Source organism: Ochotona curzoniae, unplaced genomic scaffold, assembly GCF_017591425.1.
Source record: "Ochotona curzoniae isolate NIBS_2020 unplaced genomic scaffold, NIBS_Ocur_1.0 scaffold_1852, whole genome shotgun sequence".
NCBI classification, from domain to species: domain Eukaryota; kingdom Metazoa; phylum Chordata; class Mammalia; order Lagomorpha; family Ochotonidae; genus Ochotona; species Ochotona curzoniae.
The window spans coordinates 56,345,213-56,371,886 of NW_024467087.1; the positions used below are offsets into that span (position 1 = coordinate 56,345,213).

The following is a 26,674-nucleotide window of genomic DNA, read 5'->3' on the forward strand; positions in this document are numbered from 1 at the left end:
GTTTTTTATGTGCCTGACTCCCAAACACATTGCTCACTACCCTGCTTCAGGTATTTCCTCAGCTCATGCTATCCATTACTCTCAATGGACTTTGTTACTCGCTGCCTTACACAGATATACTTTCTTTGTCTACTACATTTTGTACATGCTCAGACTCCTTTGGTGCCCTGAATTCCTGACTTAGTTTCATTCTGCCTAGCTTTGGAGTGTTACTTTATTGTGCTTTCATCTCCTCCACTACACTGTAGGTTCATCTACAAAAACAAAAACTCTCACCACCAATGATCTCTGTTTCCTTCTCTTGAGATTTAATAATGCAGGGTCCAAACCAAATGCTAGAGGAATAACTCATAGGATGGGGATTGGTTTGCTGCTGAAACATCTGAATAGTCTTTAGGTCCTAAGACAAAGGAGGGAAGTGTTGAGGCAGCTTGTCAGTTCTATTGAATTCATCGAAAGCCTTCAAAACTGGATACTGCCCCTCAAACAAGAGGAACAGCTGATGCTGGTTTCAATTCATTGACTTCTAGAGTCTGGATCACCCCTGAGTTCCATCAAACCGTTCTTTAAAATTCACCAGGGAAAGGTACCATACAGTCCCAGCTAGAAGCCGTTATTATGATTATTATACAGCCAGCCCTCGGGCACAATGGTGGTATATTATATGAAAAATAATACAGTACTTTCCTTCCTTATATATGCATATGATACCATTAATAATGTTATTTCTGCCATTCACATTCTTTATCCCTCTAGGCTGTAACAGAACATAAATTTGGACTGCAAATTGTCCTATACCTGAGCTCAGGATAGTAGAAAGAATCATTTTAGTTCCATCTCCAAGATAGTAATACCTTTTGTATCCCAGAAATTTCCAGACACCCTAGACCCTTCACTGGAATTAGGTTGGGTTGTGGGGCTATTAGGGAGGTGATTTGTCACACACACACACACGCACACACACAATCTTGCAATTTGGAATAATGTCTGAAAATCCGTGGTCATTTTGGAGTAACAGATCCAGAAGTTGATAATGTGACATGAAAGTAGTAGATGGGTTCAATTTTTTTCCAAAGAGAAAGTCCAATGAACTCATCTTAATTATCATGCTCTGTCATCTCATGAATGAAGAGACTATGTTCTCTCTGTCCCCTATGAAGAAACCTCTTATTGAGATTTAGAGGAGGTTTGGTGATTTGCTAAATACCATAGTTAACAGAAGAAATAAGGTAAAATCTCAAGATTTTAGGGGTTAGTATCATACTCCTTCATGAGTCCACTTTGCCTTAATGAGTGTGCTATTATTGGCTCTCGAATAGCAGATGATAAAACTTCCTAGTGGCACCTTTCTAGCATTGAAGCCTTATAGTTATTTTTTTCTATAGATCTGCCATATATATATCTCCATATAGGGAGGCTCATTTTCTGAGAGATCCTCTATTATCTTCTTAGCTAGAAAAAATTTCAGATATGGCCTGGCACGATGGCTCAGTAGCTAAATCCTTGCCTTGCATGCACCAGGATCCCCTATGGGCACCAGTTTGTGTCCCGGCAGCTCCACTTCCCATTCAGCCCCCTGCCTGTGGCCTGGGAAAGCAATCAAGGATGGCCCAAAGCTTTGAAACCCTATACCTGCGTGGGAGACCTGGAAGAAGCTCTTGGCTTCTGGCTTTAGATTGGCTCAGCTCCGGCCATTGTGGCCACTTGGGGAGTGAACCAATGGATGGACAAATTTTTCTCTCTGTCTCTCCTTCTGTCTGTAAATCTGCCTTTGCAATAAAAATAAATATATCTTTAAACAATTAGATAAAGACAGTGGCTAAAGATAGAAATGACCTGAGTTTTACTCTAGCTGAAACAAAGAACATGATGAAAATGCAACTGATGGCTTTGTATTGAATGTCTTTGTTGCACTGGGTACTCTGGTCATATATGCAGACCAAAGTTGAAAGTACTTACTGTTCTTTCCATAAATAGCCTGGAAGGGGACAAAAATACTGGAGCAGTTGTCAGTATCATAGCTAAGTGTGATGATTTAGGTAAACACTGGTGCTATGGAGAGATAGGCCACAGGCAGTGATGGAGCCTCAAGAGCTTTCTTGAAGTTACTATAGTTAACATCAGTGTTTGGTTCATTATTACCATGACAATAGACACTGTCCCTGTTTTCAAGGAGCTCAGGATCTAACACAGGAGAAAGTATCACAACCGTAATAACGTGCAATCCATGCTAAAATGATATGTTGGAAAAGATAGACATGGATAAGAGCTCATGTTCAATGAAGTTTGTCCATGTACAAAGTCCTGTTCTAAGAACATTATATGAAAAGATTTTTTTTAATTTCTGGAAATTTGTATCAAGCAAAACTTTATGAATTTGAATTTTCAGTATCAAAATAAACTTTTAGTTCCACTTTCTAATGGATTTCTTGAAGCAGCTTCATATGGATATTTAAAGCTTCAGCATTTGAATTCTGAAGGCATACAGTTTAACTCATAACACCTCTGGTTTGCATTCTCCTAAAGTTTCACAGTTTTAAAAAAGCTCAAATTTAGGTGTGTTCCAGATAGTCTTGGGTTGCACAGCATTGACATATCTTATAACTGATAGAAAACAACTAGCTTAAAAAAGAAAGAATGGTGCATGTGATTATTATACGAGAAGGCCATTGGGAAAGCAAATTCATGCTAGTTTTTAAGATCCACCCCCCCCCAAATGAGTGATATTTTACATGCTTTTCCTTATTTGTATTGTTTTAAATTTTGTTATTTCATTTATGACACAGTTTAATAGGCTCCGGGATTTCCCCAAACCCTCCCGCCATATTGAATTCCTCCATATTGTTACAGTAGTACAGCTCATAACCAGTCATAATTCCTTCATTGCGGACATGGACCATACAGAGAGTGCAGCATCTTATTGTCCAGATACATTCAACAGTTTCATTGAGATACCATCCTTGGTCTGAAAGTAGAACTGGCAGAATATCATCCCCTCCAATGAAAAGCCATAACACAACTTCAACAATAGGAATATGGAAATTTACAACACCATGGAGTTAATTAACATGGTATTGAGTGACCAATATGTTAGAAAATGCAAGTTCTTAACCACCTTATTCATATTTGTTTTTGAAGACATAAGCCAACTTTTATTTTTCTTCTTCTTTATTCTAGTGCCTCAAAGATGCAAATGTATTTTCACAGTGCCTGATAAATAGATTAAGATTCTGCTTGAGATGTATATGACTAAAAGTTTCTTGGGGCTCAATTTTTCCACCTGTTAAATGAGGATAATAACATTGTGTTTGTTGTGAGGATTAAATAAAATGTCATGTAAATTGCTCATCATAGTGTCTGGCACATAGAAAAACTAAGTGTTGATTAAGGATGAGTTGTTACTTATGAATGAGTTACAGAGATATGAAATAAGAGAGGGAAGGGACAAGAGTGTTCCATGACATTAGAATGGCAAGAATAAAGACATGGAGATGAGGAGCTATATGGGGCCCTCAGTGCCCCTATAGGCAATTCAGGGCTCAGGATTTAAAATCATGGTATAGTACCTCAAATGTTATAAAGTGAGGTGGATGTTGTGGTGCAATGGCTCAAGCTACCATTTGGGATATTTGAGATATTTGTGTTCCATATCTGAGTGCCTGTGGCTTTTAGTTCTGGCTCTGCTTCTGATTGAGCTTCTTGCTAATGTGCACACTGAGGAGGCAGCAAATGATGGCTCAAGGAGCTGGGCCCTGCAGTCCACATGGAAGACCTGGATGGAACTGGCTCCTGGCTTCTTCCTGCCTCAGTCCTGATTATCGCAGGCAGACATTTATGGAGTGCGCCAGTAGATGGAAGATCTCTCTCTGCTTTTCAAGTACATAAAAAAATTAAATTTTTAGAAATGTGATAAGGCAATCCACACACCTAGTTGGAAATGGACTCTCTGCACACACTCCCTCCCTCATCACCTGTATGATTTCTGGGCAGGGTTTGGGACAGGTCCGGGTGGTGATCAGTTACCCAATTGGATCTCAAAGCCTGAGCCTTGGTAGTGAAACGGAGCTGTAGCTGTGGCAACAGAGAACTCTGGAGTCTCACCCTGCCTGACTGAAGATTGTGTGCTTTGGCAATGACTTGCTGGAGCAAGTAGAGGAGTTCTACCTCTTATATCCCAGCCTCAACCTTCTCATCTCTCCTCCTGGCTCCTAGTAGTGATGACTTCTGCCTTCTGGCCACAACCTTAGACCCAGGGTCCCAGAACTGCTAAAGGTTCCCACCTGAGTTGCTCTCCAATCTTCGACTGTTTTCTGTGAGCTCTCAGGACGACTAGAGGCACATGAGCACCTAAGGATTTTTTCAGTGATGGCATTCAAGCAGATTTCTTTCCTTCCCAGCTATATTCAGGTTCACTTCGCTCCTGTTTTCCAAGACAGGTAGCAACCAAAACCAACAACAAAGCTTAACACCCATCTTCAGTTCTCTGCCTTCATCCAACCCCTCCAACACCACCCACCTTTCTCAGGGTTCCAAGGCCCTGAACTTAAGGGTAGGCTGAGGTTCAGTGGTTTAAAGGCTTGGTGGACGTAACCATTCAAATTTTCTTCCCCAAACTTCAGAGCGCCCCTCTCCGCACACACAGCTGCCCTACAAGGCGTGGGAGAGTGGTGTCCGACTGCGTGTCTGCCACAGGAAGAAGGCGCCAGTGGTGCGGAGGCCTGGGCGGGCTGCGAGAAAACGGGTGGGGGACGGGGTGGGGGTGGGGAAGGGGGTGCGCGCCCTTTATGACAGGTGGCCGCGCAGTGCGCGCTCCCGGGTGCCCGAGGGGAGGGAGGGACAGACGGACAGGATGGGAGGGGGCACATGAGGAAGGGACCTCAGAGAGGGTAAGGAGAGTGCGGGAGGGAAAGGGAGGGTTGTAGTGGGGAAGCAGGGTGGGAGGGGGGGGGGGACGCGTCCAGCAAGAACAGCAGTGTTGGAGGAAACAATGGCAGGGGCAATAGCGATGGTGGCAGACGAGGTTCCCCACTCAGGGCACCTTTCTGAATGGGCAGAGGCAGCGCTGGGAGAAGAGGGGACCAGGCGGCGCCCGCTGAGGCTCTGAGAACAGCGGCAGAGGGAGGAGAAGGGGGAGGAGGGGGAGGAGGGAGAGAAGGGGGAGGAGGGGGAGGAGGGGGGGGACGAAGCAGGGGGAGAACCCGGGAAGGAAAACCAGTAGCATCAGCAGCAGCAGCCGCCGCCGCCGCGCCGCCGCCACAGCAGTAGCAGTAGCGGCAGTGGCAGCATTTAGCAATAGCTTGCACAGCGACGGCCACTGGAGCAGCCGCCCTCCTCCTCTCTCCCTCTCGCGGACGGCCGCAGCCAAAGCACAGAGCGAGTGGGGCTGTAGGCGCCGCTCGCGCAGCCCGCCCGAGTGGTAGCCCCGGCCCGAGCGAGCGTTGGTGCAGGCAGAGAGCCGAGCCTGGGTGCATTCGGACAGCCGCTGAGGCGCTGAGTTTCAGGGCCACAGCCGACAGCTCTGACTCCATCTAGAGTCGCTAGCGGCGGAGCCCGAGGGAGAGCGAGGGAGACAGGCGCGTCCACCTGGCGGGCCCTGCGCATGGAGCTGAGGCAGAGGCGGCGGCGGCGGCGGCAGCAGCAGTAGCGGCAGCGGCAGCTCCAACAGCTGCGGCGACGGCGGCAGCTCAGCCTTGACTGCGGCCGCGCCGGCTCCAGCGCCTGCTGCCTGAGCCCGCCAGCGACGTGCGCTTCGGGAGTCGGCCTGTGAGGTGAGTAGCAGCGCTGCCATCCAGCCACCCCCCCCACCCCCCCACCCTCCCCCGGCCTCCTGAACGCCGGCTCGCCTGCTGGCGGCTCGGGGTGGCGGCGGCAGCAGCAGAGGTTGCACCGAATCGGGGGGTGGGGGGCGGAGGGGGGGTGGGAAACCGAGCCAGCCGAGGAGACTGGGAGCAACGCAAGGGAGGCTACGTGTGTGCGAATGGCGTGCGTGTGTGTGTGTGTGTGTGTGTATGTGTGTGAGTGTGTCTGGACGAGGGAGCGAGGCCGTGAAGGGGGGGGAGAGATCCCGGCTCGCCCTGACAGGCACTGCAATCGAGGAAAGGCCTCTGTGCTTGCGCGGGGGTTGGGGGGGGGGAGGGGAAACGAACGGGCCGGAGCCGCGGCGCTCACATGCACACGGGCGGGCAGCGGGCAGCAGCAGAGTGCCGCCTCCTTTCAGGTTGGTGCGCCGGGGAGCGCCTGGCCAGGGGACGGGACAGCGGCACGGCAAAGCTTCGGTGCGAGCGGGAAAACCCACGCGCCGGCCGCCGGGGGGCGGGGGGGCAAAGCCGCAGAAGGTGCGAAGCCACGGGCGCCTCCCCCGCCCGCAGCTCCCGCGCGCGCGCGCGCACCGGGCGGCCGCCGGGCACACAGCAGCCGGCCCAAGTTGGGGGGACCCGCCGAGCCTCGCCCAGCTCGTCACCTTTGCGGAAACTGACCCGCAACCCCATTCCCGCTCTCTGGGCGGCGATGGGAATTGACGCTTCCCAGCGTTAGCTTAACAGCGCTTCTCTCTCTCTCTCTCTCTACTGCGCCCCCCAGCCACGCGTCAGCTCGGGGCTAGTACACCCTTGTGGGGCGGGGAGGCCGGGCAGCGGGGCCCCACTCCGAGAAAGTGTGGAAACCGCGCCGCTGAGTTGGCGCCGTGCAGCTGAGGAATCCAGTGGTTTCAGCATGAGTGCTTCTGTCTGTCTGATTCGTGAGAGACCGAATCACCCGCGCAAGGTTTTCTGTCTTTTTCGAAGTTAAAAAAAAAAAATTGGCATTCTCATTTCGACACCAGCACTCTTTGATTTTGGTCGAGCTTCTGGTTGTATTTAGAAGGAAGTGGGTCTCCTATTTGGCTGCCGGGTTCTAGTTCCCAGCATATTATTGAATTCTGGGCACAGCAGTTCACTTAGCTGTGTGGCCTTTCCCTAACATTCCATTTTCTAGACTGTGATCTCAAAAGACATGATTTGTGTTTGGGGCTGGCAGGGTTGTTTTTCAGAAGCATCTCGAGCACTTTAACCCCAGGATTTGAGACGCTCCAGGGTTGTGTTAGGTGGAGGAGCAAGCGGTGTAATGATAGTTCCTGGAATATTTTGTTTGCTGGGAAAAGGTGCACCAGTAGTCTTCTCTGAACTACAAGGGACCATTTGGGGCTGTTTTTTTGTGTTTTTTTTTTGTAAATTTTTTGAGGGGGTGGGGCAGGGAAATGAATCTTCCATATAGCTTTTACACATGGGGTAGCAGAGGACCAAACGTTTTATTTACAGCAGTGTCGTTCTCATGGCTGACGAGAATTTACACTTATTGAAAATATATTTTTAGAAGGGAACAAAAAAGCCCTAAGTAACTGTCATTTTACATATTAACTGGGAAACCGGCTAATCAAATAAAACTGGCTGAGTGTCTGAAACTCTATCCCAGTGAAATATGTGGCTGTGAATATAATTAACCATCTGTCTAGTGAGCAATTTAAATTTGGGCTGGTACATTTTTATTACGGAGTCTAATTTCTGGAAGACTTGTACATTTTATCCAGCAATAACAACAAAAACGTATTCGCTTACTAGGTCAAAAATGGACTTGTGTGGTGGCGAGATTTCCTCTCTTCCCCTTTATCTTCCCTAGTCCCCCACACTCCTTGACCTGGGAGGTCAAAGCAAGCCTCTTGCTATTGCAAATGGCATATTTACAAAAGAGGAACTCAAACCAACCCTGGCAGCTAGTGATTAGACATTTTTATTTCTTGGAAGTACTTTCCAATATTTTACCTCCCACAGAACCTAGATAGATTGCATGCGTTTAAGTTGAAAAGATATAATTTGTGTGTGTGTGTGGGGGGGGGACATGTATTCAGATGGGCTACGATAATTCAACAACATTTGTAAGACTTGAAATTTGACTCCATTTACTTGATCTTATGTTACCTAATTCTCTACCTAGCTTTTCCCAGCTGTCCCAATCGCCTCCCTCCACACACAGATACGTACACAAGGATATCATACCCCTTTGTTTTTGCCACCCATGTTTTAGGCTAACAATTTTAAGATTTGCGATTTTAACAGTATGCCAAGGAACTGCTTTTTAAAGAAATAAGTAACTAGTGTAAAATCCTTTAACATAAAAGGGCATTGTACATATTTATTAATTTCCCCCTGTGGTATGATTTTAAACCCAGAAGTTATTAGTGGTTTAAAAAAAATAGGAGTAGAATTCGGGTGGAGATGAAATGGCATGGAGAAGATTAGATTTCAGAGACCTCCACCGGATAGCTATTGTGAGCATAATTAAAATGAACTGTGCAGGTTGATTGTGCAATAGGCTAGAGGAGTCATTTAAAGAAAACCCTTATAAAACAAATATTTGCCTAAATAACAGCTCTGACAAATGGGTAACAATTATGTAAGCGCATGCCAGAATTTGACATATGTCAAGTCTGTTAAACAAATCAACCTGTTCAGTGAATAAATCTTCGATGCTTCAATGCTTAACACACAGACACACACACACACACACACACACACACACACACACACACACAAACCTGTAACACCCTGTTGCCAAACTCAAACAAACAACTGTGGAACACTGTTGCTTTCTGTTTTACTCCGAATTTCTCTTTCCTCTTTTTCGCTTTTCCCACAATCTTCTGATTACCTGTAAGCTACCCAGTGAACAGAGAAAACTAAAGGTGTGGTAGCATTGCCGGCGTTTAGAAAGTGTGTGGGGGGGAGATATGAGAAAAGTGGTAAGTGCTGGACTTAAAACACTCAAAGATGTGCTTATGGATTCCTGACAAAATTACTGTGAAGGTCCTGGTCTCACTAAAGTGATTGCTTAGGAGAGGGACCGGCCTAACCAAAAAAGTGCTGATTGCAATTTCTCTGTTCCTAAGTCCAGTTCAAGTGAATAATTTTTTTTCTCATGTAAATCCCTTAGAAAGGAGAGAAAAGGCGATTCTAATTGGCCTTTGCCTCTGTTACATTACACGAGTGCTTAAACGTATTTTCCTGGTGGCACATAGATGGTTTAAAGATTCTGTCTCATGATAAGCAAAAGGAGAGAAGGATCAAGTGGGTGATAGGGAGAGAGGAGGATTCACTACGAAGCAGGTTTTTTGGCTTCCTTGTTCACAGCTTAGAAATTTCAGGTTTGGACATTTTCATCTTTTCTTTGCCTTTTTCCTCTGAAAAGTTGCCCACCAGCTCCTAATTGACAGTTTCTCCACAAGGAGTACCTTTTCAAACCCAAGGTCACAGGGTTAGACACAAAGAACATGTCAGGTTCTTCGTGCCAGTTCTCCATAGTTGCTGGAAAACAAAGCCAAGAGTATGCTATGGAGGCTGCGTCACTTGGGGCTACTTTTAAGTTTACACCTTTTCTCTTGTCTAGAAAATGTTTCTTTAGTGGAGACGAATATGCTGCTCTTCTCCAACGCCTCTGGCCGGCACAGCAGTGAGCACATCCCACCTTGGGGAAATCTTTGGGTGTGGTCAGCTGGGAGAGTGGAGGGGAAGCTGCCTTTTAGTGACAGGCCAGCTACAAGTAGCAGTGAGGATCTCCTTTGTCTCTTTCCCCTGGTCCCTCATTGCCTGCAGCGATTTGTAGGCCTCGGTCAGGGAAGGTGCTCTTTTGGATCTTTTTCTGTAGGTAAGTGTTGTGATCTGATGTCTTTCTCCTTCCTTGTTCTCTTGCGGTAAAGGACTGAAGTCTTCAGGACTGATGGCTGTTCACACAATTGTTTTCCCAAAGTGGCCTTCCATAGGTCATTTTGTCCATTCCCAGTGGGATGATTTTGATACAACTAACTACTGTTTTCTCAAGCACCTCCAAACACTAAAAAATTCAGCCTCTCTCCCTCAGTAACTCGTTTCAGCTGTTACACAACTAAACAAGAATCTGTTCCTGAGGGGAGTTAGAGGTTTGATACCAAGATTATACCTTGGTCCTAACTGCTAGAGTGAGGCCAAGCCATCCTCCATTTAGGAAAGGCAAAGGGATTCATTTTATTCAGGGCAAGTTAAAGCATTTCCTCAATGAAGACTGAAAGCAGGGTGACAATATTCATGCTGCAGTTTATGCCTGTTGTGCTGGCACACTTATTTCACCCTCAAAATATCCAAGTTTGAACAACAAAAAGATTTCTGTGCTCACCTTAATAGTAAGCCACCTTGGAAAGAAACTACTGTTCCTAATTTGGGATACTGATATTTTTACAAAGTTTGGAGATACAACGAGCTTTATAGATGTATTAGTACCTTAACCGAGCTCAGCCTGTCCTTTTCCTAAAGAGGTCTTTCTGACAGAGAAAAGCCCTGGAAATGAATCAGGCGTTGGGCTCTCCAGAAATGTATTATTCGATCCAACAACACCCCTCCGAAATGCATTTGTGTGTTTGCACACACACGCACACGAAGAGGTGCTGTGTGCTTGGAGAGTGCCTGTTGTTACTTTCACGGGAGACCCGGAAGAGGTAATTTAGGTTTAAAAAGAATATCCTGACCATGGTAGCTGTGGGGGAAAACAAGATGTAGTATCAAGGGAAGTGTGATTTTTTTTTTTTTTTTGTAGAATACGTTTAACAAGTACATGAGCAAATCTGTCCCAAATAGTTTGCGTGTGGTTTGCCATATATATAATATATATACAAACACGTATATTTACATATATGGGTATGTGTGTATAATATGTATCCATATATGTATATATAGTATATATGTATGAAAGTATAAATATTGAAATTTTCCATTTGCCCTTTCTGTAACGGAACAGCTCATGCCTCCCAATCCTAAGTATCTGTGCTTAGCTTTTATTGCTTTGCATTATGAATCAAAACAAAGCTATGACCCTAAGCCAAATCTAGCCTACCATAAAGAAACAATGCATGGAGCCAGGGCTGTTGTTGTAGTGTAGCATGTAAAAACACCACTACCTGTGATATCAGTGTCCCATATGAGTGCTCATTCAAGTCCTGGATGCTTAACTTTTGATCCATCTCCTTTCAAACATCCTGGAAAAAGCAGGGGAAGAGGGCTCAAGTGTTTGGGTCTTTGCTACCTATGTGGGAGCTCCTGTTCCTGGCTTCTTCGGGCTGGTCCAGCCCTGGCTGTTGGGGTCCCCTGGGGAGTGAACCAGCAGATGGAAGACCTTTCTCTGTCTGTCTCTTCCGCTTCCTTCCTCTCTTCCTCCTTGCCTCCCTCTCCCTCTGTCTCTGACATTCCAATAAATATTTTTTTTTTAAAGAAGAAGATAGTGACTCAGAGCCACTTAGAGTTGCTTTTGCTAATGTTTTCTAGCTTCCCCATCTTAATTGAGCTTTATTTTATCCAGTGTTAACATTAACCTACATTCATGACTACATATTGTAGAGTTGGGAGATTTGTCCTGTTGGAGTAGCAGGGGATGATGACCAAAAAGTGAAATTCGTGAGTGAACTTTTTGGTTTAAGTCAGCCTAAATTTTTTTGGATACTACTGATTTTTTTTCTGCCTTCTTTCTCAATGTTTGTTGTTATTTCAGGAAGGGATGTGATTTATTAACCCAGAAACCTGTTCTGAGATTTGGTTGAACAGAAACCCACTGTCTCTTTGGTTAGTAAATAACCGGAACACATTTTTGAAGATGTGCTGTTTTACTAAGTAGAAGAATGGACAAAGTGGGCCATCACCGTCTAGCTCAGAGGTCCCCAACTTTATCTTGAACTCCTGAGAAAATTCTGTGAATACTGAGGATATTTTTAAGTATGTATTTACATACATAACACTTGCACATATTTTCAAAAGTCCAACCATGCATTATGAGTTAAAAGCCTCTGCACTAGCCTTTTTCAGTTACTACAGAATTCCTGTTGCATTGTTATCATGGTCACGGTAGCTGGAAATGGAAGCCAAGAAAATAACTGTCTTGAAAAAGCATGTTATTAGTATACTTATGGTTCACAGCCCTCAGTTACCATTGCACGCAGTTTCCTGATTAGCCTTCACAGACATTTTTATTATGAAATAGAGCCACCTAGCATTCACTTTGACATTACTGTTTGCATCAAAAGCAAGTCAAGACTAGTTCCCCAAATCCTTAACAACTCTCAAGTCCTTCAAATGATTATTCAGCTTCCACCCCAAGTTCGTTCACTACTAATATATAAAATATATTGCATAAGAACTCATTTATACTTACTTTCTCCTACCTGTCTTATTCATCTGTATATCTCTAAAGCTGAGGAAACTTCAGAAAGTTCTTGGCAAAATGTAATTAAAATATGTTTATTTTGATGTAGTAAGTTAGAAAATCATCTATTGTTTTTCCATAACACCCGTTTTCAATGAACTTTTTGAAGTACTCTGATGCTTCTCTTAGCCAAGGGCCTGAAAAACGAAAATCTTTCCAAGACTGATTGTTAGGTATGATAATGGAGTTAGAGGGGCACTTGGTGTCCAGATATCTTCATGCTCCTTTCAGAGTATTAGCCATCCAGGAGAGAGTTAATGGATTTCATCCTGGAAGGCTAACACCATATATTAAAGGCAAAGCTCCTTAAGCTCTGCAAACACAAATATATGCCACATCTGTGCCTTGCACTTGGGATGATAGTAATGGATGGTATTTCCACCCATGAATAAATGTTTTTTCGCTTCCTATCTTAGCAGCTTGGAGTATTGCAGAGTATGAGGACTAATAAAATACTAAGGCTGGAAGAATTGTTAATAATAATGTGTAACTCAAATCAGCAAACATTCACTGAGCAGATACTATACGCTAAGCATTGAGATACTGGGGACAGGGAAAAGAACAAGCTAGATTTTCTTGTTTCTTAGAGCATGAACTTTGTTTCTGGCAGGGTCTTTTTATTATCTGCACAAATTTATTTCCATTTAAAAATAATAAAAAATTTAATACATATAATTAATTTTAAATTATAATTGATACATTGTTGGGTACAATGTGCCGATTCAATACATACATACTGTTTTATGATCATATTGAAGTAATTGGCCTACCACTCCACATATCTGTTGTTTCTTTGTGCTGGGAACCTTCAATCTCCCCTACCAACTATTTTGAAGTATTCAAGTAGTTGTTGCTAACCGTAACTATTTTGTGTCCCAGCATTTTTTATTTTTCTATTATGTTCTACTCCTTGGAAAATAAGTGAAGATACTTTCTTTTCCTAATAGTAAGACGTTTTTTAAAAAGATTTATTTATTTTTATTGGAAAGTCAGATATACAGAGAGTAGGCGAGACAGAGACAAAGATTTTCCATCCGATGATTCACTCCCCAACCAACTGCAATGGCCGGTGCTGAGCCGATCCGAAGCCAGGAGCCAGGAACTTCCTCCAGATCTCCCACACGGGTGCAGGGTCCCAAGGCTTTGGGCCATCCTTGACTGCTTTCCCAGGCCACAAGCAGGGAGCTGGATGGGAAGTGGAGCTGCCGGGATTAGAACCGGCATCCATATGGGATCCCAGTGCTTTCAAGGCAAGGACTTTAAACCACTAGGCCACTGTGCTGGGCCCAATAAGACATTTCTTGGCATATGGCAAATAGGTATCTCTACTTGGCATCCGACAAGATTTCCAGCTGACATAGAACAAGTGTTTCTGTTCTCATCTCTGCATTGGCTTAGAAGACCCCATTTCATCAGAGGATCATGTTTGTTTTCCCTGTAATTCTGAAGCTACATTTCTATCACTGGTGTCATTGCTAATGTGGAACTGAAAATAGCAGTAGTCATGATCAATTGACTATTGCCTTAAGATTATAGTGTAGAGTTATTGACTTCTGACTACTGAATTGAATGTATTCTGCAAAAAGCCATTTGTCTATCTCTGAGCAGGTTAGTTTTTAACTCCTTGTTTATGGTGGTATACGTTTTGTATTATGGTTCCTATGACAAATTACCAGAACCTTAATAATGTCAACAAATGAAAAATTATTGTTCACGGTTCTGGGAATCAAAGGTTAGGAGCATAAACTACGTGTCACTGGGCTAAAATGAAGGTGTGAGCAGAACTGAATTGTTTTTGGAGGCTCTAAGAGGACATGGGTATAGAAACAGTTTCCTTTTATTGCTAAATGGTATTCCATGTTATGACTGTATCCCAATTTGTGTAACCATTTACTTGTTGAGAAGCATTTGATAGCCTTCAGTTTTTTTCTGCAGAAAAGAAAAGCTTGTATGAAGATGAGTATACAAGCTTTTGTGTCTTTTCTCTCTTGCTGTTTTCAAAATATTTTTCTTTGGTTTTCAGAAATTTTACTCTATAATGGGCTTTGGTGTTGATTTCTTTGGGGGTAATCTAGTGTAGGATACGCTCATCTTTTCCAGTCTGTAGCTGTAAGTCTTTTTTTTTTTTTTTTTTTTTAGTTTTGGAAACCAGGATTTCTTTCAATACTTTTCCTGTCTCAATGTCTTGTTCTGTAGTTAAAGTAGTTACTTTCCTCCTGTGAAGGCAGGAAAGCTAGATTTTTTCTTTTTGCCTCTTAAGTTCTCTGAGGCCCTGTTCATTTTGATCTATTGTACAGATAATATAGTCTCTGTTGTTCTATTCTTGAATTAATTGACTTGTTTTCTCTGTCCTCTTGATCATGCTAAAGAGACCCTCTTTGCTGTTGTGACTATAGATGTCATTTCTATAAAATGTCCAGTTGGTTCATCTACAGATCATCTACTTAATTTGTTTGAAGTATCTATGTGTTTTGAAGCATTTTTCTTTAAGATTTATTTTTATTATTTTTTATTGGAAAGGCACAGAGGAGAGACAGAGAGGAAGATCTTCCGTCCGATGTTTCACTCCCCAAGTGAGCGCAACGGCCGATGCTATGCCGATCCAAAGCCAGGAGCCTCTTCCGGGTCTCCCACGCGGGTGCAGGTTCCCAAAGCTTTGGGCTGTCCTCGACTGCTTTCCCAGGCCACAGGCAGGGAGCTGGAAGGGAAGCGGGGCTGCCGGGATTAGAACCGGCGCCCATATGGGATCCCGGGCGTGCAAGGCGAGGACTTAACCACTTGCGCCACCGCGCCAGGCCCTTGAAGCATTTTTTTTTGGCCATGCTTATTTTAAATATTTTTCATGGATAGACATTTCGTATAGTAGTTTAGGATGCCAGTTTCTAAGTTCCTGCTGATGTTCTCCCTTCATCCTTGGAGGCAGAAGTATTGATTCAAGTAACTAGGTCTCAGACATCCTTGTGGGAGACCCAGACTGAGTTCTTAGATCCCAGCCCATCCCCACCATTTTAGACCTGTTGGGAATGAACTGGAGGATGGGATCTCTCTCTCCCCCTCTATCTCCTCTTAAAATAAATGACATAAACAGAGGGTTTAAAAATATTTTGTCAGGGGGTCTGGCTTCATAGCCTAATGGCTAAAGTCCTCACCTTGTGTTCATTGGGATCCCATATAGGCATTGGTTCGTGTCCCAGTTGATCCACTTCCCATCCAGCTCCCTGCTTGTGGCTTGGGAAAGCAGCAGAGTTTCTCCTTCCAGTCTTACAATGGGTGTTTTTTTTTTTTTTTTGTAAGTTTTCGCAAGTCCATCATGCGGTCCCTGAGGTATTTCCCAACAAATTTTTAAAAATCTTTAAAAATGCATTTGTCAGGTAATTTTAACATCTCTGTCATCTTACTTTTGGCATCTGTTGATTGTCTTTTTTTTTTTTTCCCTACTCAGTTTGAGATCTTTTTGGTTCTTGGTATGATGAGTGATTTTTAGATAGAAACCTAAACATTTTGTAAAGACTCTGGGCCTTACTAAACTCCTGTTTTAAGCTGGCATCTTCTGACAGTGCTGCAGCAGGGGGATGGAGTTGTTATAACTGCCAAGTGGAAGTAGAAGCCGTAGATTAACCACTCAGCCTGATTGATGCCTGGAGTGCTTCTTGTTAACTCTGGGTGGAGTTTAGAATTCAGCCATATTTCAAGTATTTAGTACCCACATGCAGCTACTGGATACCATACTGGATGATATCTATGTAGAACCTTTATCACTGTCTAAGAAGACAAAGAATTAGAGGAAGGAGTTGTAAAGGAACTTGATTTAAGGAATTGAGGTTGATGTTAGATACTTTGACATAGGTGGACTATGTAAGGGACCTACTTATTGAATCTGAGGTCCATGAATAGGGTTTGGCTCAAATCTAAGGTATTAGGGGTTGCAGAGAAATATAGAACATGCAGAACTCAGCTGATTAGTATGGACCTAGTAGAGCAGGGGTGGTGTAAACAGTGCTATCCAAATTTCTTATTCTCAACCCTTTTAAGAGAGATGGAATGATAATCCTACAACTTGTGGTACTACTGTATTTGAATAGAAAATCTTCCTTATTATGGGGAGTGCCAGTTAGTCTACGAATTTATAGCAACAAAATTCCACCTCCATGAATGAAGGAACCATTGATTAGGGAAATACTAACAAAAAAGAGTAAGTTGTGAAAAGGGTATTCATTTGGATTGCAGATTCTCAAGTTTACTTGGCATCTTGGTGGGCCTGATATTCTAATCCTTGAGGTTTCCAGCGTGCTCAGCCAGGTGGTGAGTATTTGTGAAAGAACTCTGTCCCTCACTGAGCTCTGTGTTGACTTGTTGGCATTTTTTGTCCAAGGCCAAGAGAATTAGTAGACTCAGCTACACAGCTTCTTTGTACACTGGAAAAACCGTTGCCTTCTTAAGTCTCCCTTTGCTTAGACTAGTGGCGGTGTCCTCAATGTAGATTCAGTATTCCCAGTTTCCCCTTGGGGAAGTTCGGTTAAATTTTTCTCTACCGACTCTCTGTATTTGTGCACACATCTCAATGTTCTTGTATTTATGAACTGTGTACTGTATATCTTGGCAAGGAAAGAGGTGTACCCAGCATTCATTGAATGTGTATTCTATGGGGGAGGGGTTGTCAAAATAAGTTCACACAGAATGTATGTTAAAAAATAATGCATGGATTTCATTTTTTGCACAAAAAATAATCATATACTTTAATGTCATATTCCATTAACTTTCTGAAGAACCCTGTTACACAGAACATATTTATTTCTCACATAGCAATTCTTACATAAAGCTGTAGCCTTGCCATGTTAAATGGTAAATTAATCCATTTGGCTAAATAGATGAAAAGAAAGGGAGTTGTACCAGTACTATAGTGGTTTTTTTCAGATTTGTGTAGTTTTACTTTAAACAAAAACACATACTCATCTGAGATATAAGCAATTTGGGGATCAGACTGTAGTAGAGACAGACATGAATGTTTCATAACTCAAGGCCAAGGTTTTTAGTTATGAAACCCTACACTGTGGCTTGCCCGAATCCTTCTAATGAATGTGAATGTGGGGAGGATCTACATATGTCTTGTCTATTACGTGGAGTAATGGAAATGATAAGTGGGAACAATCAAAAAAATCTTGATTTTTCACTTTATCTTTCAAGAAGGCCCCAAATTTGTTACTTTTAAAGATGGTGGCCATTAGTTGTGCTGAGGGGCCAAAGGATCAGAAACATTCTGCTATATAGATCTGGGAAGATAACCCCAAACCATCCTTCCTTGCCATTAATCTTAGCCTTTTCATATGAACTGCTGTGTTTCGGTCTCTTTCAATAATGGTTTGTTTTAGCTACACTTACATAGGTTTCATAAATTTTCTGAATGAAGGGCCTTTTTTTGTTTGCTGTCTTAATAAGTAAGGTTGATATCATAACATTACTGATCCCAGGGAAGAGATACATGACTTGTTAAAGCCACATTATTTCTAGCCCAGCACTGAAATATGCTAAAAAACAGGTAGGTGAATTAATATCTTCCCTTTGATTTTTACCTCCATTGTTGTGCCTTCAACTCTGACTTTGAAATCATCTGTCACTGAGTAGCGTTGACTCATGGAGACCTAATGTAAGTGTAGTTAGCACTAGGAATGAAATTCCTTTGTTTTCTGAAAATTCAGTTTATTAAAACTAAAAAGTCTGCACTCTTACCTTACACAGCCAGACCACATACTAGATGAGAGTGCCCTGAAATTATACTTTGAAATGATAAACTTATTTTGGCATAATGTGCAGTGACAAGAAAAGTGTGTACCTAAATATACTCTTTACCTCTTGTCTTTTGGACTTTCTCAGCATTTCTTTGATCTGTGTGTTCTGATCCTACTCCCCACAGCCTTCTAGGAAGCCTTGCTCCGTATTGTCTATTTATGGAGCCGAAATGTTGGCTATCACATAGTATAAGGTATCAGCAACCACAATAGGGCCAAGAATGCTGGGGTGAGCAGCTGTTTCCAGACCCTCAGGTAGAGGAAGTGCTGAAATAGCTGAAACAGCCTGAGGTAGAAGAGGGAACAATGGGTAATACCATCAAGAGCTACCATCTCCATTTCTGAGATGACCAGCTGAAAGAGACAGCACTGTGTTTAGTGGTCCTGAGAATATAAACTCCAACACTGATGTGTCTTTATTTGGAAATTATATTAAGGGAACATAGGCATTAAGGTAGTTGATAATAATACCTTGTAGTTCTATAGCCTTCCTCTTCTGAGACAGCCAAAGAGCTCCTGATGTTTTATTTCATTTGGTCTAATGGGTTTGACGTTCATATTGATGACCACATAGAATAATCTGCTTCCCTTCTTGGGCCTCAGAGTTTGCAAACTGTGAAATAGGGACTTGGTCTAGAAATGCTTTCTAAGGGCTTTTCCCACACTGACAGTTTCCATAATAGCAACATTTTCCAGATGGGAAGTTGAGTCTCAGAAACTTTAAAGTGAGTTGCTGAAAGCCTCGCTGTTTATCAGTCAGAATGATGATTACAGGCCAGGCCCCCGATCCTTTCCCTTAGATTGTCCTATCTGTAGTGTCTTTGAACAGTGAGTAAGGGGAATCTCATTTCTGAAAACAAGCAGCCTTGTACTCATCAGTTGTATTTAGTACTCTTCCCCCATCCAGCCTCCTTCACAACCAGCCCTACCATCCCACTTATCAGCAAGGCCTTCAACCTTCCCCTTGATGCGTCCCAGGATCCCAATCTTGACTGCAGCTGTTTTCCTGCAATATTGTGTGGCTGAATGCAAGGTCATTGCTATCCTTGGTGAGCAATGTCTGGAGCCAGCAATTCAGTTACTTCAGCCAAGAGAGGCTGTGGCTGCTGGGTGTGACAGGGTGTTAGGACAAGAGAGAAAAAACATCATATTATAAAGTGTCCTCAACAAATGAAGAGAGTTTATAGATTAGGATGGGGAGGAAAGAAGTGCTGATAAAGGGGGCCAAGAGAGAAGTCAGGGGACAGTAAGTTGATAAAATAAATTGCTTCATTAATCAATCAATATGCAGCAAAGATGCCAACATGACTGACATTTCTTCAGAGTTAGGGGATAAACATAGCATTTCTGTCTGTGACAGAGATTTAGCTTGGGAGAGAGCAGCAGGGGAAAAATGAAAAGCTTTATCTTCTGTAGTTCAGCTTTCATGGTAAGACATTAAGTTTAAAATGTACTGAAAGGAAATAAATTCAGAGAACTATATTCTTCATATGATTCCTGGAAACCAGTAGGAATTTGGCTCAGAAAAGCATGGCATAAGGTGATTTGTTGTGTTGTAACAGCCACCTTGGAAGCCAAGATGGAAAATTTGTCCCTGAGAGGCTAGATGGTTGGAGGAAACTCACAGAAAGTCTCTGTCCAGAGAAAAATCAATGAAGCAGAGAGGAGTTTTAGAACATGTGGTAGGAATGAAGGCAGGAACACCCAGGAGCTCCCATCTTGTAATAGATAACATTTGTTACATTCTTGGCTTATGGTCTAGCACAGGAATTTGTTAGTTATTCGGGGGGGAGGGGGAATGTTCTCAGGCTCCCTTTCCTCTATCTTATCTCTGTTGACTCACTCTCATTTTTCTTTCTGCTGTTATTTTTTTTCTTTTTCATGTTTCTAGCTTTAAGATTAAATTCACCTGTCATTTATCAAGCTAATCCATGAACATTTCACAAATACCAAGAAATACAGAAAAATCTGAACTTTTGTTTTTAGAAATAATTTCACGTTTTTATTTTGAGTAATCTGAGAAATGCTGAGGAACACTGAGAATCAATAATATGACCAACAAATCTGGATCTCTATTTAGATATAACAAGCTATTAACATTTTATCTTTTCTTTAGATGTTTAGAAATTCTATTCCCTATTTCCAGCCTCATTTCTCTTCATCCATTTGCAGAAGTAAGCACTAAGACATTTGGTATGTATTCTCCCAACTTGTTTTTATACTTTTGTGCACACACACGTACTCCTATGAATAATACAAATAGCTGTTCTTTGTTTTAAAAATTTACACAAGTGATATACTAATGTATGTATCATTCTGCCACTAGTTTTTTTTTTCCTCCTCTCTCAATAGAATGTTTTGGAGTTTAGCCTATTTTTATTTTCAGATTCTTTATACTGTATTCTGTGCTAGAACCAATGATATTGACTTTTCATTATTTTTCATGATATTTTATGATAAAAATAGCATAGAATCACATTGCAGAAATATTAGAAACTTCAACTCATTGATGGCTCTTAGTATCAGAGAACTCACTGTGTACTGAAGTTTGCAAAGACTCTAGGCAGTTCAAGAACCCAAAGATTCTGGCTATAAAACGTTGAAAACCAAATTTGAAGGGTCTCTAGGGTAACCTTTTCAGCCTCCCATTCTATTTCATGAAGGAGTAAAGAGGTTCAGACTAGGAAAATGACTTAACAAGGGCACATATACATTTAATATTGTATCCTGGTTCCATGTCCCATACTTGAGACCTTTCCAAGGTAAGAAAAAAAAAAGAGGAATGGAAAAGCAACTTAAGATTGTAACTTTTCCTTATAAAAATAGTCAACTTCAAAAACATGAGAAATATAGGAAAATGAATAAATCAAAGACTGCAAATTTGGTTTTGATCTTCTGATCTTTATTCCTGTTCAATTTCTGTGTTTCTGTGATTGCATCTTACCTTTCTTATTTCCACTTAATATCATAATGTAATAATGCATGTTTTTCAAAAGGCATGTCTGCGCATTAAAATCCTGTTAGTAAATATTTTAATTTATGTGTTTATCATTTGCTCATTAAATTGATGTAGGAAGGGACTGATGTAAAGAAAGAAAGAAAGGACCTGTGATATATTCCCTGGAAAGTTTGTTCCTATCTTTTGGCCAGAACTTGTTCTTCTGAAACAAAATAACAAAACCTAGATACAAATTTCCAGAGTTTCTGCTACTGCAATTTTCATTCAGAACAGTTAGCTTCCTTCAGAGATGGCTTGAGGAGTGATCAAGGGACACCTTGATAGGCCCTTTCACCTTCAAGGCAAGGGCAATTCCACAATTACCTGGCTCAGAGAGGCCAACTCAGAAAGTATGGTAGTGGTTTTCTATGATCCATGGAGTGGGGTGGGATGCTCAGTTTTTTCCAACCTTAAGTACAAATAGTTATTAAACTTCTTCAGTACAAACTATGAGAGAAAAAACTTCCATCCTTGTCAAAACCATCTCTCTCTCTCTCTCTCTCTCTCTCTCTCACACACACACACACACACATACACACACACAATTAGAATTTGCTCTTGTGTCTAATTGAAATGCATACAAACTGTATTCAAGTATCAAGACCTGCTGGGAGAAAGAGAGATGATAGTTTATTATTTTGGGCAGTTCAACGTGCATGAAACAACAAAACATTGAGAGATTAAGCTGCTTGATCAAGGTCACACAGCAAAAAAGTATGATGCTGAGATTAAAATTAAAATAAAAAATGGAAGCATCATTTTGCTTTATCTTGGGTCTTGAAAAGTCAGAACTCAGCCTGCTGAATCTCACCACGCTTTTGCTTTAATCAGTTTAATTCGTTGCTAGCTTGCCCTTGCCACTTTTGATTCTCTTTGCATCGGCCAAATGTCAATTCACAATAGTCTTTCCAAACCGCTTGACTGTTTCAATTTTTCAGTTACAGGGCTCTATTATTTTGTGCAGGCTGGACAGGGTAAGTCATGCTAGTGGTTAGCTGCATCTCTGTTCCAGACACTGAGGGCTGAGGCATATGTTTCTCTGTCCCTCTCTCTCCCTCTGTGGTATTCATGCCAGTGCCTATAAATCACTGAAGACTGCAGGATTGGGAATATTCAAGATTTTAAATTGAAATAATTAAGCACATTTCTTCATGAAGAATCTTTTTAAAGATATTTATTTAGTTGCTTGAGGTTGAAAATAGGCAGGATGAGGCTGAGCGAACGTGTGGTTCTCTGGGACATAGGCCTCTCTTGCTTCCAGGTCACAGAAACCAATATTGGAAAATGTCCCAGCTGGATTTACCCCCTAGATTCATGTTTCAACTCAGGGAACATCATTCTTACATCTCGCCTCTTCTCCTAGCAAAAAGAGCTGAACCGGGCCCGGCGCGGTGGCGCAAGTGGTTAAAGGTCCTCGCCTTGCACGCCCGGGATCCCATATGGGCGCCGGTTCTAATCCCGGCAGCCCCGCTTCCCTTCCAGCTCCCTGCTTGTGGCCTGGGAAAGCAGTCGAGGACGGCCCAAGGCTTTGGGAACCTGCACCCGCGTGGGAGACCCGGAAGAGGCTCCTGGCTTCGGACCGGCATAGTATCGGCCCGTTGCGCTCACTTGGGGAGTGAATCATTGGACGGAAGATCTTCCTCTCTCTCTCTCCTCTCTGTATATTTGCCTTTCCAATAAAAAAGTAATAAAAATAAATCTTTAAAAAAAAAAGAGCTGAACCAAAACTACCTTTAATATTTTCCCATCAAACTGGGCAGATATTTTCTTTGAGGGAGTCTGAACCTGCCACACCTATCACAGCTTAAGGAAATGTCAGGTGATACTTGGCTGCAGCTAACCTCAAGATAACTTGCCTGCAAGCTGACCAGTTTGGCTATGGAACTCCTTACCATTTTTGACTATCCAAACAGGTCTACATGTGCAGGTATAGGGGGAATGGAGCAGAGAACATTGCAGAAAGCTCACCCCTATCCTCTAATCTAAGGAAGGTGACAATCAAGAAGACCACTAATCATCTGGTTATTCAACAGCTATATCAGTGCTTTCCAAATCTTTTCAGACCCTCCCAAATGCTTCTATTGCCTTCCTTTTTTAAGGCTTGGTACTTTTGAAGATTTTTTTCTCCTAAAACTGTATTTATTAAATAATGCATTCTTTATAATCATCCAAATGTATTTTATTTATCTGAGGGGCTGAATAACAGAAGGAGAGCCAGAAAGCACCTCCATCTGCCAGTTGATTCTCCTCAAATGGCTGCAATGACCAGGGCTGGGGCAGGCTGAAGCCTGGAGCCTGGAGCTCCATCCGAGTCTCCTATGTGGGTGGCAGGGACATGCATACTTGGGCCATCTTCAGTTATTCTCTCAGATGCAGTTGCAGGAAGTTGGATTGGAAACAGAGCAACTGGAACTTGATACTTCAATAGGGGATGCCAGTACTGCATTGCACGTGGTGACCTGTTGCTTCATGTTAATCTATACATATAAATAAGTACAATTGCATGTACATGCACTTCAGAACTGATCAGCACAGATAATCAATTTTGTTCTTGTATGCTGTGATTCCAGGAAAAGGAAAAGAAATTTGACATTTAGCTAGCTGGGAAACTGTATGATAAAGTGCTCTGTTTTCCTTAAAGTTCTGAAAGTGGCTTGAGGAAACTTTCATCTTAAGATAACCAGTGGGCCCGGCGTGGTGGCGCAGTGCTTAAGGTCCTCGCCTTGCACGTCCGGGGAATCCATATGGGCACCGGTTCTGGTCCCGGTGGCCCCGCTTCCCATCCAGCTCCCTGCCTGTGTCCCAGGAAGGCAGTCAAGGACGGCCCAAAGCTTTGGGACCCTGCACCCATGTGGGAGACCCGGAAGAGGCTCCTGGCTTTGGATTGGCTCAGCTCCGGCTGTTGCGGCCACCTGGGGAGTGAATCATCGGATGGAAGATCTTCCTCTCTGTCTCTCCTCTCTGTATATCTGCCTTTCCAATAAATAATAATAATAATAATAAGATAACCAGGGACCTGAGGTTGTGAGCCACTGATGTAAGCAACACACCCTTCCCATTTTTAAGCTGAAAAGTAAGGTTTTGGCTACATAGTTACATTTTTTTAAAAAAAGATTTATCTATCTTTATTGGAAAGTCAGATATACAGAGAGGAGAGACAGAGAGGAAGATCTTCCATCAGATGATTCACTCTGCAAGTGGCTGCAACGGCCAGAGCTGAGCTGATCCGAAGCCAGGAACCAGGAACCTCTTTGGAGTCTCCCATGCAGTTGCTGGGTCCAAGGCTTTGGGCCATCCTCGACTGCTTTCCCGGGCCACAATCAGGGAGCTGAATGGGAAGTGGAGCTGCTGGGATTAGAACTGGCGCCCATATAGAATCCCACTTCATGCAAGGTGAGGACTTTAGCTCTTAGGTTACCGTGCCAGGCCCACATAGTTAGGTTTTGAGCTCAATTTAAAAACTTACCTCATTGAGAGTTAGTTTACAATCCTTTCCCTTGGCTTTCCAAACTATGACACTTTTGGTCTTATTACATGACATCCATGATCATATTTCAAAAATGTCGTGGAAAGGAAATTTTACTGCAATCTTTAGTATACAGTAAAGGTACTCATAGTGGTTTGGAACTGCCTAGAAATTGAAGCCAGACTCAATTTCTCGGAGGGATATTAAAGGAATTGCCTCATCTCATTTATCTGAAGCTCAAAGTCATTCATAATTAAACATGCTTAAATATACTGCCTATGAAGTGGCTGTATCTCACTGGAAGGAGGATTTGGTCTGAGTAACTTTGAGGAGGAGGTAAGATTGGTATAATAGATCCAACTTCAGGGAAACTATATTTGATTAGTGAGATACGAGTACACAGGACTATTTCTAAGGCAAGGTATAGATACTGCATGCCACTAGATGTGCGTTTTGTGTGTAATGCTTGGTTCAGTAGGAGTTCCTGGGACTGCCACCAGCAATTTCCCGATTTCTAACTATCTTCTAGGAGAAGACAAGTGATGTAAGTTGTGTCACACTGTGCTTTGTGCAGCAAATTACAAGAGAATTTAGAAGCACTGTCATCCTGGCTGTTTGTGTTTGTCCATTAAACCTCACACTGATAGCATGGCCAGAAATGGTTTCTACCTCCTAGAAACCTAAGGAGATCATCTAAGGCACCTTTATCTGATATATTAGTTACTTTTACTATAGTGCCTTGCCTAGATGTATCTACAGACAGGCAAGCAACCAAAGGCATGCCAGAAGGTTCATATTTTATTTTACTGTTTTAAATTATGATAAAACAAATATAAAATTTATCATCTTAACAATTTTTAAGTGTATAGTTGTATGAAACAATATATTCACGTTGTTGTGTAGCTGTCCTCACTCATCCAGCCCTAGAACTCATTGGATTTTATGGTACTGAAACTAACCTGTTAAAGGCAGCTGCATCTTTCCCTCTCACTCAGTTCCTGCCTACCAGTCTTCTACATTCTATGAATTTGATGACTCTAGGTACTTCATATTAGTGGAATCATATAAGTGTTTGTCTTTTTGTAATGAGCTTATTTTGCTAACCATGATGTTCTCCAGGTTCATCTATGTTATAGCATGTGTCAGAATTTCCTTTCTTTTTCAAGACTAAATATTCCACTATATATGTACGTACGTATGTATGTACATGTGTAGTTTATCCATTCTTCTGCTTATGGATGTTTGGATCGCTTTCACTGTTTCGTGTTCTAAATAATGCTGCAGTGAGAACAGATGTGCAAATATCTCTTCAATATCTTGCTTTCAGTTCTTTTGAACTTACACCCAAAAGTTAAACTGCTGGCTTATATTGGGATTCTAGTGTTAATTTTTTGAGGAAGCTTCATATTGTTTTCCAGAGTCTTCACCATTTTACATTCCTACCAGCAGTGCAAAAGGATATTCCAAATCCTTCATAATATCCTCACCTTCACGTGTTTCCTTCTGTTCTTTTGCTTTTTAAAAAAGATTTATTTATTTATTACTTGAAATCAGCATTTCAGAGAAAGAAAGGAAAGATGGAGAGGAAACGAGAAAGGGAGGAAGGGACGGAGGGAGAGAGAGAGTGTGTGTGTGTCTTTCATGCACTAGTTTACTTCCCAGATGGCCACAGCGGGCAGATAATGGGCCAATCTGAATCCAGGAACCAGGAGGTTTTTCTGGGTCTCTCGTGTGGGTGCAGGGTCCCACTGCCTTGGCCCATCCTCTACTGCTTTCTCAGGCCATAAGCAGGGAACTAGATTGAAAATGGACCAGCGGGGATTACAGCCAGCACCCATACGGGATGGTGGTGCCACAGATGGAGAATTAGCCTCCTGCGCCACCTTGTGGGCCTCCTGTTCTTCTTCTTCTTTTTTTTTAATAGATATATACATCCTAGTAGGTGTAAGTTGGTATGTCATTTTGGTTTTGGTTTGCATTTTCCCAATAGTGATGTTGAGCATCTTTTAATGTCTTTAACTGCTCATTTGTGTATCTTCTTTTAAGATATGTCTATTGAAATTCTTTGTTCATTTTGAAATCAGGGTTTTGTTAGAGTTGCAGGAGTTCTTTATATATTCTGGATATTAATATTTGTCAGCCATATGATTTTTTGAATTTATTTATAAATTT

At 42.3% G+C, this 26,674-nt stretch overlaps 1 protein-coding gene across 1 annotated transcript in view; it reads left to right on the top strand.

The window, feature by feature from the left end:
• Positions 1-5,213: 5,213 nt before the first annotated feature.
• Positions 5,214-26,674, top strand: part of NEXMIF (neurite extension and migration factor) — a 161,568-nt gene continuing 140,107 nt past the window's right edge. Inside the window, exon 1 of the mRNA XM_040999909.1 lies at positions 5,214-5,768. The gene's annotated coding sequence lies outside the window, so the exon portion shown is untranslated. The remainder of the gene's footprint in view (positions 5,769-26,674) is intronic.